This window comes from Protopterus annectens, chromosome 8.part1, assembly GCF_019279795.1.
Source record: "Protopterus annectens isolate FY-2018-M chromosome 8.part1, PAN1.0, whole genome shotgun sequence".
Lineage (NCBI taxonomy): Eukaryota > Metazoa > Chordata > Ceratodontiformes > Protopteridae > Protopterus > Protopterus annectens.
Genome location: NC_056742.1, coordinates 346,098,550 through 346,111,565, shown reverse-complemented (window position 1 = coordinate 346,111,565; position 13,016 = coordinate 346,098,550). Strand labels below are relative to the sequence as shown.

Here is a 13,016-nt window from a genome sequence, read left to right as displayed (position 1 = left end):
CTAATTTCGAACTTTTGTTCCCCATTATTTTTGGCTTTGGCTCTGATTCTTCAGCAGAGAAGTTGGGCTCTATATGTTATGCATGTGCGATATTCCCATGTACTCCATTTAGCCAGTGTTGAGTACACATGCTTTTTTGGGGTGTATGTACATGGCACCTCACTCCTTAACTTTTTTTTGATAGCTATATCTCAATGACTTAAACTCCATACGTTGTTCTCCTACTGTGTAATGCAGCGTTACTTTTGCAAGATATATTTCAAATGTATTTTTAGAGTAACTTTGTGCTACTGTGCTATCACAGCATGTTTGGCACAGATGATAACTCTGCACTGTAGTCACCTAACATGCTTACCACAAGCCTTCAGCATACTTGTCTTTGTGTTTATATCCACAACTTTTAAAGTGCATTAGTGTGCCCTGCACTGATAAGAACAGTACAGTCATAGCAGTATTACAGGAATCACAGGTGCTGTGATAGTAATAATGATTGCTGTAAGTACTGTGTGTGACTGAACACTTTAAAAACACCTTTTCTTTCTTTTTTCTTTCCAGGTGCACTTGTGAGAAGTGTGGAAACATGACAGGTGTTGCAGTGCATCTGCCGCAGTGAAGTCACTCGGATTACTGTGAGGTGTGAAGATGAGACTGTGTGGTGTATCCCTGCCATTCTGGATCCCCATGTTCTGCAAACAGCATGCTACATCAGTACGCTGTACAGTGTAATGATGGAAATGTTTAGACATAAATTAGTACTAGCATCAAGCATTTCATAGTAATCTGTTACTCCTGTGTTATAGTCACTACTAATAATCATACTGCTCTTGTATTAAATACTCCTAAACAGTATTAACTATTGATACTGACAGTTGTTTGCAATGCTGCGTTACTTGTGCTAACTGAATGCAGTACAGCTTTGTAAAGTGCACAGTGAATGCTGCCTTGCTACATCTGAGTCGTGTTTTTTTTTGTTTGCTTGTTTTTGTTATTATGGGAAGTACAAATGCACTGCATTTAGGCAACTGATACAGAGGTGCTACAGATACCTTGGAAGATATATATTAGTTTAAAGCTAATTACATACAGACACACACACACACACACACACACACACACACACACACACACACACACACACACACACACACACACACACACACGTTTTAAACTGAAAAGGATTAACTGCCCATAAATGTATGGCCTTTTAGTGAATATTTTTAGTAGCCATGATTGCTGCTGCATTCATTTAGTTAAAAGTGACACACATTATCCACATCTTTCACCACTGTCTTTCCACAGGTTTGCAAACTGACGAACATTATGGTTAAATAGGCAAAGTGTGTGTGTGTGTGTGTGTTAATATGTTTGTAGAAGAATTCACTGGAAATGTGAACCATTATAGGTAATGCATATTGTCAAAATCTGTACTCATTGCATAATGTGGTTCACAAGGATGATGTGTATAGTGTGTTATGATACCAAGTTAAACCTTTAGAAAAAATGAATGACACCAATACTTAAGCCAATTGTTGAAATTGATCATCTTGTCTTCATATTGTGGCATCATTCTTGGTGAGGGTAAGATGCTACTCAAGGTCAGGGTCATACTGGCCTGGGCTACATGCTCAGAGAGCTCCTCTATGTCTCTTTTCATGTAGTCCAGGGAGATACTTTTCAGGTCATTCACACCAGCATGGACAATGACTGAGACATATTTGTACTTGCCTTAGAGTGACCTGAGTGCTTGTGTTATGTGACGGATCCTAGCGCCCGACAGCAGCTCACCGTGACCTTCTCCTTGTTCAGCCTGGTGAGCGGGACGTCAGTGTGCCTGATGGTAAAGTCACCTATTACAAGTGTATCAGGTGTGTTGTTTAGCCTTAAGGGCTGTGACTGTTTGGCACACTGGCTTTGTGAGCTATGTGTTGCACGTGTTTTGTTTTGTGGTAGCGGTTGCTTGGGTGTCTGCTTTGGAGGTCTCTGCTGCTTAAGCAGATTTTTATTTAGAGCCTCCGAGTATGTTTTTGTGTGTTTATGTGTTTGGTTTGCTGTCGTGGTAGGTCTTTGTGAGACTGGAATTGTAGTGAGTGTGGTTTCCTTCTCCTCCTGACTGGTTATGCCAGTACTGAGTTGAGAGAGCTTAGCCTCCAGTTTGGCTATATGGTTGCATCTCTCACATGTGTTGGAATTTGTTGGGAGGAGGAGAGGGTTGTCTGTGTACATGAGGCAGTTGTAACATTGTCTCAAGATTCCCAGATTCACCAGCTGGACCGGAGAGGAGATTGACAACTGACCTTTGAACATGCTAGAATAGTACTGGGAATTCCTTTATAATTGAAAAAAGGGCCAATGGGGAACAAGGTACTCAAGGGGAGTTTGTGAGGGTGTAGTGCTTTTAATTTTTTAGTGCTGACTTATATAATTGCTTTAGTGAGCAAGTGCCAGGTAACTTAAATGCAATGTGTTACAGGTAACTTAAATGGAAAAATGACAAACAGTAACTTTCTTTCAAGTGAAACAAGGAAATAAGTACAGTAAGCAATGCAGATATCACTAGGGATCCACAGAAGCGCTGAAAAGCCACATTTTAGGTGGAATTAGCATTTCAGGGAAATAACAAGCAGACAAACAACAAGCATACAAACAAAGCTAGATTCCGCAGACCTGTATCTAGTCTATGCTACAGGAAACAAGGTGTACCAATTTCAGTAAGAAACAGTTCAAATATGCAAGCACTATAAGCCTTTAACCAGAAATTCCCAGCTCAGAAGGGCAGAGGAGAGCCTCTCCTCCCACAAGAGTGCAGACCACGAACCTTCTTAATATAAAATAACTGGCCTGAAGCCCAAGTGCTTAAACCAGAACTAATACACTTTTAGAATAACAGACACTGAGCCCTCAATCAGCAGTTCCCAACTTAGAAGGATGTAAGCTACCTGTCCTGCCACCACAGTGTAGGCCACAAACCTTCCTAATGTAAAACAACTGGTCTGAAGCCCAAGTGCTTAATCCAAAAGACTTAGAATGATAGCTACATGTTAATCAAGTTACTACCATGCAGTAATAAACACAATTAAATACTTTAAAGAATGCCTGGATTAGTGCTCAAGTTAAACAAACAAAGCTAGATTCAGCAGGCCTGGATCTAGTCTATGCTACAGCAAACAATGTGTACCAATTTCAGTAAGAAGCAGTTCAAATATGCAGGCACTATAAGCCTTTAACCAGAAATTCCCAGCTCAGAAGGGCAGAGTCCAGCCTCTCCTCCCACAAGAGTGCAGGCCACAAACCCTCTTAATGTAAAATAACTGGACTGAAGCCCAAGTGCTTAAACCAGAATTAATACACTTTTAGAATAACAGACACTGAGCCCTCAATCAGCAGTTCCCAACTTAGAAGGATGTAAGCTACCTGTTCTGCCACTACAGTGCAGACCACAAACCTTCTTAATGTAAAACAACTGGTCTGAAGCCCAAGTGCTTAAACTAAAAGGCTTGGAATGAGTTACACCAAGCAGTAATAAATACAACTGAGTACTTTTAAGATGACGCAAAAGCAAAATAAAGTAGGAAGAAACATAAATACAGTAAAAGCAGATAAAATTTTTATTTATTTATTTATTTTTTTTGAGTGAGCAAATGAGATGGGCCCAGGAGTTACAGGACAGAAACAAGTGCAAATGCAGGCCTTCAAATCAGAAAGTTGAGAGAGATGGAAGACCGCCCAAATGGCCAATAACTACAAATTCTGGGCCAGAACCACTCCTTATGTGGTAGACAGGTTACCTAATGCTTACCACTCCCACTGATAAGCTAGAACGCTTCCCTCCAACACAGAAAGGCTTGGGGGGATCAGAAGCTTACAAACAGTCCTGGATACAGCAAATCTGTATCTGGAACACTAATTACAGGAAAGGTAGGAAACAGGCTTACATTTTTTTTTTCTTTCAGAAAAGTAGCAAAAACAGTAGTGAAAACAATTCACATGCAGTGCAAGCTGGCACACTTGAGTATGTAGCAATATTAGTCCACACATAGTTTGAAAAAATGTAATTAAATTAAAAAGGACTAAAAGCAAGTGCAGAAAGGGTTTATTAGGTAGAATGAGGTAAAGAGATGGGACTGGGGGAGTGTCCTAGATCAAATCTACAGTGAGGCGGGCACTGCAAAAGCCACCAAATTTAAACTACAACCAAGAACAGGGAGGGGGGTGAGGAAGACAGTTTCAACGGAGATATGAGGAATCACAGTGCAAATTATAAAACCAAAAAATATACACTGATCTCTGTATATTTGCAGAACAGTAAGACAACAGATATCTAAGCAACAATTTAGCTCTATAATACAGAATAATACAGAAAAATATACTCAGCTCTATATATTTGCAGATAGTCTTGTAAGGCTGTCTCTCAGCACACAGGTTCCAATTTAAATGCAGGCTGTTATTTCTCAGAGTTTTTTGTATTGTATCCCTCCAGGACACTGTTGGTGGGAAAAATCTTTGTAACAACACAGCTTTGCCTTCCTGTAATATGTCCAAGGTGATAATCTCAGCATATTCCAACATTTATGGGTCCATCATTGACTATGATGCTCCCTTCCTCATGAACCTTGATAAGGACAATAAGTCGATGCACTTGATAATTTACTCGCTAATGACATTGCTTGCATTATTGCAGTAAAGTAATCAGACCACAGGATACAGGCAGAACTGTACTCAGTTATGCAGACTTGTACTTATTTATGTATTGCAATCATGTAATCAAATCACAGAATATTACAGAGACCTATATTCATCCATGCATTATGCCGTCAGGTAATCTGATCACAGGATAACACAAAGACCTGTACTCATTCATGCATTACTGTAGTTGCATAATCTAAGCACAAGATAACACAGATGTGTACTGTTTCATGCATTACTGCAATCAAGTAATATGACCACAGGACCAGTATTCATTTGTAAGTACAACAAACACAAAAAAAGGTGTAGCCAAGACCAGTCATTTGTAAGTACACTGCTAAGTGGAAATATAGGATGACATACCCATTGTTCACTAATGCGTATTGCTTTGGTTAATTAAACTATGTACAGCTGCTACTAAAAGAGAATCTCATGTCTTAACTACAGTCGAGTAATATGACCAAAGGACCTGTACTCATTTGTAAGTACACTGTTAAGGGGAAATGTATGATTAAATACACAATGATCACTAATGCGCATTTGTTTGGTTAATTGAACTATGTATAGCTGCTACTAAGAGAATCTATTTTAACAACTGTGAATGTAACTTTCCATGCTGTACAGTGTTAGATAATTGTAAGGTGAACTGACAGACGTGCACACCTGCCTTACTGAAGTCATACCACAGTTCTTTTCTGCCTGTGATTTTGCCGCAGACTTTTGCCCTGTCCATCATAAAAGTTTGGATTTTCTAGTAAGTCACTGAGGATTACACGTAGTCAATAATGCCAGTCATTATACAGTTATACTTTCTATTGTTCATAAAATCCTGTTGATGCAAAACCAGTCATTCTATTAACCTTTTAAGTAAATTAGAGTAATGTTTTAAAATAGATCCTAATTTCGAACTTTTGTTCCCCATTATTTTTGGCTTTGGCTCTGATTTTTCAGCAGAGAAGTTGGGATCTATATGTTATGCATGTGCGATATTCCCATGTACTCCATTTAGCCAGTGTTGAGTACACATGCTTTTTTGGGGTGTATGTACATGGCACCTCACTCCTTAACTTTTTTTTGATAGCTATATCTCAATGACTTAAACTCCATACGTTGTTCTCCTACTGTGTGATGCAATGTTACTTTTGCAAGATATATTTCAAATGTATTTTTAGAGTAACTTTGTGCTACTGTGCATATCACAGCATGTTTGGCACAGATGATAACTCTGCACTGTAGTCACCTAACATGCTTACCACAAGCCTTCAGCATACTTGTCTTTGTGTTTATATCCACAACTTTTAAAGTGCATTAGTGTGCCCTGCACTGATAAGAACAGTACAGTCATAGCAGTATTACAGGAATCACAGATGCTGTGATAGTAATAATGATTGCTGTAAGTACTGTGTGTGACTGAGCACTTTAAAAACACATTTTCTTTCTTTTTTCTTTCCAGGTGCACCTGTGAGAAGTGTGCAAACATGACAGGTGTTGCAGTGCATCTGCCGCAGTGAAGTCACTCGGATTACTGTGAGGTGTGAAGATGAGACTTTGTGGTGTATCCCTGCCATTCTGGATCCCCATGTTCTGCAAACAGCATGCTACATCAGTACGCTGTACAGTGTAATGATGGAAATGTTTAGACATAAATTAGTACTAGCATCAAGCATTTCATAGTAATCTGTTACTCCTGTGTTATAGTCACTACTAATAATCATACTGCTCTTGTATTAAATACTCCTAAACAGTATTAACTATTGATACTGACAGTTGTTTGCAATGCTGCGTTACTTGTGCTAACTGAATGCAGTACAGCTTTGTAAAGTGCACAGTGAATGCTGCCTTGCTACATCTGAGTCGTGTTTTTTTTGTTTGTTTGTTTTTGTTATTATGGGAAGTATAAATGCACTGCATTTAGGCAACTGATACAGAGGTGCTACAGATACCTTGGAAGATATATATTAGTTTAAAGCTAATTACATACAGACACACACACACACACACACACACACACACACACACACACACACACACACACACACACACACACGTTTTAAACTGAAAAGGATTAACTGACCATAAATGTATGGCCTTTTAGTGAATATTTTTAGTAGCCATGATTGATGCTGCATTCATTTAGTTAAAAGTGACACACATTATCCACATCTTTCACCACTGTCTTTCCACAGGTTTGCAAACTGACGAACATTATGGTTAAATAGGCAGAGTGTGTGTGTGTGTGTGTGTGTGTGTGTGTGTGTGTGTGTTAATATGTTTGTAGAAGAATTCACTGGAAATGTGAACCATTATAGGTAATGCATATTGTCAAAATCTGTACTCATTGCATAATGTGGTTCACAAGGATGATGTGTATAGTGTGTTATGATACCAAGTTAAACCTTTAGAAAAAATGAACTGCTGTAACTGGTCAACATTCAGGTGCTAAACTAATGGTACACTAATTATCTGAAGACAATTACATTGATTCATTGCTATTACCTGACTTTCTTTCTCTAAATATGTACAACTTGTAAATGATTCACATAACAATTATTTATTATTTTTTTACTCATTCTATTGAAGTCAAGCTATACAATGGAAATAGGCTCATTTTGGATGAAGGGTATAAAACCAGTACTGTTGCAACACTACATGTGTTGGTCAGTCACATGCAAAACATTTGAAACAGCTGTGCATGCAACTTGCTTAATAAGACTGAAGTGAAAAAGCAGCATCAAAATTTCTCCAGCATATACAGTTTCAGTAAAGTGAAGTGAAACTACAAAACAAATATGTTTTTCTCATTTGAAAATGGTTAGAAGATACAACAAATACAGAGTATTAAACAAACCTGAACATTTAGCAAATGCATTAATAATCCTAAAGTACAACACATTTGCAGTGTACAGTATAGAATGTAGTACTTCATCAGTACTTTTCACTGTGTAACATCTAACATCAGTCTTTATTACAGCTTTGAACAAATGCACAGTGGCCATGTCGGCTAGTCTTAATTTAAAACTTGTGTTATTGGTACATGTTGATACAGAGTTTGTCTAGCTTCATGAAAGCATCGCTGCTCTCCCTTTGCTACTGCACATCGTGACTCGAGTAATGAAATTCTTTATTGCTTCCTGAAGTTGCACATCACATTACTTTTAAGCAAATGGTGGTACAAAGACACTGCTGTCATCCTCATGCTGTTAAGAAACATAGGCCCATTCTCCAATCAAAGTGTCAGTGCATGAATTATTACATTTCTGTATAACCTTCAGTGGTGGACAGTGGCACTGTCGGAATAATAACCTACACTAGTGGACAGTGGCACTGTCGGGACAACAGTCACTGCAGTGGAATGAATCATTTCACTGTGGTACTTTATAGTTGCGTGCAACCTGGCTCCTTTACTGATGAAGAGATTGTTTTTTGATGTTACTGTTTCACTGTCAGTTCATAGGTTCATAGGTGATTACTAGGCTAACATCACAAGAGCCTTTACAAAGCTAGCCAGTAATATCCAGGATATGACAGAATTATATCTTAATTCCCTAGCTATGGGATGGTGTAGTATCAGGGTAGTCGGTCTTTGGGCAATGGAGCCCTGCGTTATAATACTATCACCACTCAAATGTTACGAAGCGATTCACTATTTGATGATAAAAACTCTGAATAAACAACTGTTACCCCTGACAGTGTCAGTGATGATCTGTATTCAGCGCTGAAACATGAGTAAAAATAATTCTGGGGGGGGCAAAGAAGCTTCCAACACTGTTTTTAAGAGATGCAGATTGTATGCCATGAAGTCATTTACTCACCATATGATGACGTCTTCTTTCACTACACTGACGACTGCCCCTCTACTTCCTTTACCACATGGAAGACTCGCCCTCCTCTTCCTCTCTTCTTCCTTCTCACCAAGGGCTCACCTTGCTTAAATTTGGGGAAGGATGTTGTCAGTCTATGTTGTTAATCATTCCTGCACACTGATACTTCTTGCATGCATGTTCACTGTAGTGCAGTGCAAACCGAAACATCCTAGACAACTGTAAGCATAGCATATGTATATAAGTATATTCAATTCCCCTAATCAGGTCTTCAGCCATGGCATACCTTTCATAGCCAGTAATAACTTAAAACAACTGTTCCATGTGTCATCTACAAAGTCACACAACACTGTCCATGTTGACATAATTTGTGTCTTTTTAAACAGAAACAGTAATAAAAACTTATACCTAATCCTATGAAAACTGACAGTTGTTAACAATGGAAGCAGCATTATAATTTGCAAATGAAAATGTACGTCAGCTTATGACTTCAACATAACATCACAGTGATACATACAAACGATATAATTTGAATATTATTAATAAAAACAGTATTGAGATTTTCTTCCGCTTTTCAACACAGGAGCTTCTATTTGTAATGTCTGTCTAGACAACAACAAGATACAACAAGAAATACCACCTGATGTGAACCAATAGCTCTGAAATGCAACTAATATTACTTGAAGTTCAACCAGCACTGTCTTACCTGCACTGTAGAGTAGTAGATATAGTCAAAAGAAAATAGCTGCTGTAATAATCTCCAAAAAAGAAGAACATAAACCAAACACTGGAGACGGCAGAACAATATGCTCCAAGTAGTAAATCACAGTCACAGTTCGTCTCAGTAAAATATACCGATCCAAAAAACAAGTAGTCTCCAACTTCCAGAAAATATACTCCAGGCAAAAAAGAATAACACGTTTATTAGTATATAGGGCAAGCGCTTTCACCGTTTAGGCTTCTTCAGGCCAACTCAAAAACTTTTTTAAAAAAGAACACCTTAAATACTACAGGATATGATGACATCATTTCCACTTTCAATTGAAGCAAAAAGTGTTCTCATATTTAAAGCGCAATTACAGATAAAATAACTATTAAAAACATTCAAATAAAAATCTATCTAACCTACTTAAGAATAAGCTGCATAAAACACATCTATATAACTTACTAAATAAATACATAAATAAAGAATCCATATACAGAACACCATGAAAGTGCATACAAAAAATATGATAAAGTTAATACGTGAACATTCAATAACATAAAAATAACATATAAAAAATAACATATAAGAATAAAAAATACGAGCTTCTTGAATAACTATCAGAAATCAAATACTCATATATGAGCATTAAACAAACATACATAAGAAAAATAACTATTAAAATATAACAATAATAATAAGTGTATTTAAAATATTACACTTGCATACATCGCCATAAGCAGCAAAATATATGTTTACTTATAAATACAACTTATTTCCTTAATGGTCTACCTTTTAGAATTGGCTTGATTGATACCCTATCATTCAATCCTGGGGTATTATCAGCTCTAAGCCTAAAAAAAAAAAAAAAAAAATTTCATCTGCTTTTACTGTACTTGTGTTTCTACCTACTTCTTTTTACTTTTGCATCATCTTAAAAATACTCAATTGTATTTATTACTGCTTGGTGTAACTCATTCTAAGCCTTTTGGTTTAAACACTTAGGCTTCGGACCAGTTAGTTGTTTTGCACTGAGAGGGTTTGTGGTCTGCACTGTTGTGGCAGAACAGGTAGCTTACATCCTTCTAGGTTGAGAACTGCTGATTGAGGGCTCAGTGTCTGTTATTCTAAAAGTGTATTAATTCTGGTTTAAGCACTTGGGCTTTCAAGCCAGTTATTTTACATTAAGAGGGTTCGTGGTCTGCACTCTTGTGGGAGGAGAGGCTGGACTCTGCCCTTCTGAGCTGGGAATTTCTGGTTAAAGGCTTATAGTGCATGCATATCTGAACTGTTTCTTACTGAAGTTGGTGCGCCTTGTTTGCTGTGGCATAGACTGGATTCAGGCCTGCTGGATCTAGCTTTGTTTGTGTAACTTGAGCACTAATCCAGACATTCTCTAAAGTATTCAATGGTATTTATTACTGCTTGGTTGTAACTTGATTAAAGTGTAGCTATCATTCAAGTCTTTTGGATTAAGCACTTGGGCTTCAGACCAGTTGTTTTACATTAGGAAGGTTTGTGGCAAGCACTGTGGTGGCAGGACAGGTAGCTTTCATCCTTCTAAGTTGGAAACTGCTGATTGAGAGCCCAGTGTCCAAGTGTATTAGTTCTGGTTTAGGCACTTGGGCTTCAGGCCAGTTATTTTACATTAAGAAGGTTCGTGGTCTGCACTCTTGTGGGAGAAGAGGCTGGACTCTGCCCTTCTGAGCTGGGAATTTCTGGTTAAAGGTTTATAGTGCCTGAATATTTGAACTGTATCTTACTGAAATTGGTACACCTTGTTTGCGCTAGCATAGATTAGATCCAGGCCTGCTGAATCTAGCTTTGGTTATATGCTTGTTGTTTGTTTGCTTGTTATTTCCCTGGAAGCTAATTCCACCTAATACGCAACTTCTCAGCGCTTCTGTGGATCACTAGTGATATCTGCATTGCTTACTGTACTTATTTCCTTGATTCACTTGAAAGAAAGTTACTGTTTGTCGTTTTTGCATTTAGTTACTTGTAACACATTGCACTCAAGTTACCTGGCACTTGCTCACTAAAGCAATTATATAAGTCAGCACTCAAAATTAAAAGCACTACACCCTCACTCCCCACTGGCCCTTGTTTTCAATTAAGGATTTCCCAATATTATTCTAGCATGTCCAAAGGTCAGTTGTCAATCTCCTCTCGGTCCAGCTGGTGAATCTGGGAATCTTGAGGCAATGTTATAACTGCCTCATGTACACAGACAACCCTCTCCTCCTCCCACATAACACAAATACTTGAGAGATGCAGCTATTTAGCCAAACTGGAGGCTGAGCTCTCTCAACTCAGGACTGGCAAGACCAGACAGGAGGAGAAGGCAACTACACACACCACAAAACCAGCCTCACGTAATGCTACCACTCCACTGAATCAAACACATAAACACACAAAGACATACTCGGAGGCTCTCAGTAAAATTTACCTAAACAGCAGAGGCCTCCAAAGCAGACACCCAAACAACTGCTACCTCAAGACACCCCACAAGCAACACATAAACCACAAAAGCAGTGTGCAAAGCAGTCACAGCCCTTAAGGCCAAATACAACACCAAACATACTTGTCATAGGTGACTCCATAGTCAGACACACTGACGTCCCACTCACCAGGCTGAACAAGGAGAGGGTCACAGTAAGCTGCCTATCGGGTGCTAGAATCCGCCACATAACACAAGCACTCGGGTCACTCCACGGCAAGTACAAATATGACACAGTCATTGTCCATGCTGGTGTGAACGACCTGAGACGTACCTCCCTGGACTACATGAAAAGAGACATAGAGGAGCTCTCTGATTATGTAGCCCAGGCAGGTATGACCCTAACCCTGAGCAGTATCCTTCCTTCACCAAGAATGATGCCACAATATAGAGACAAGATGATCAGCTTTAACAATTGGCTTAATGTCTGGTGTCATTCAAAGGGGATCCAGTGTCTGTCTGCCTGGGATGACATGCTTGACAAGCCACGCTGCTTCGCAAGGGACGGCTTGCACCTGTCACCCCTGGGATTCCGGATATTGGCTAAGGCTCTTGCCAGCCCCATAGTGCCTTTTTTAGGCAAGGCTCAAATTCTAAACCTACCACCCTAAATGGGAAGAAACTGAGGGTAATGCTGCTCAATGCCAGAAGTCTAAATCTCAAAATGCATGCACTCGAGGCCCTTCTCAGTATGGAGAACATCGATGTCTGTGCTGTAACTGAAACCTGGTTCAAGGCTCCTGAGAGCACCCGGCACTATTAGGTTTTACCTCATATCATGCGTTCCGCCCCAAAACCCAGACCACACCACAAAAGGAGGGGTGTATCCATATTCATAAAGGATACCCACACCTCCAGGTTGGTGGTAACGCAAAGCTTGGAAACCATCCAGGTGCAACCAACCATAGGCAAAACTGCTCTACAAATTGTAGCATGCTACAGGCCACCCTCTCAAACTCAGGAACCCCACACAGCCTTCCTGAAGACACTGGAGGGTATAAATGTATCTCCAAACACCATCATATTGGGTGACTTCAACTACCCGAATATAGACTGGGAACATTACTCAAGCCCTAACTTTCTAGCCCAACGGTTCCTGGAGTTCATAAATTCAAATGCCATGGAACAGCTAGTCACTGTTCCCACGAGAGGAGAAAATATACTAGATCTCATTGTCACAAACATGGGGACAAAATGCTCCACACCGGAAGTATATCCCTCATTGGTGAGATCTGATCATAAACTAATCTCACTGGAAATCCACATCCCGCCCCCACCCCAAACAAAAAAGACCATAGTGAAGAACTTC

At 39.2% G+C, this 13,016-nt stretch overlaps 1 long non-coding RNA gene across 1 annotated transcript in view; it reads left to right on the top strand.

The window, feature by feature from the left end:
- The window catches only part of LOC122810083, an 89,087-nt gene extending 82,433 nt beyond the window's left edge, over nucleotides 1-6,654 (top strand). The window contains exons 2-3 of the long non-coding RNA XR_006366051.1: nucleotides 556-708; nucleotides 6,137-6,654. This is a non-coding gene — a long non-coding RNA (uncharacterized LOC122810083). The remainder of the gene's footprint in view (nucleotides 1-555; nucleotides 709-6,136) is intronic.
- The last annotated feature ends 6,362 nt before the right edge of the window (nucleotides 6,655-13,016 follow it).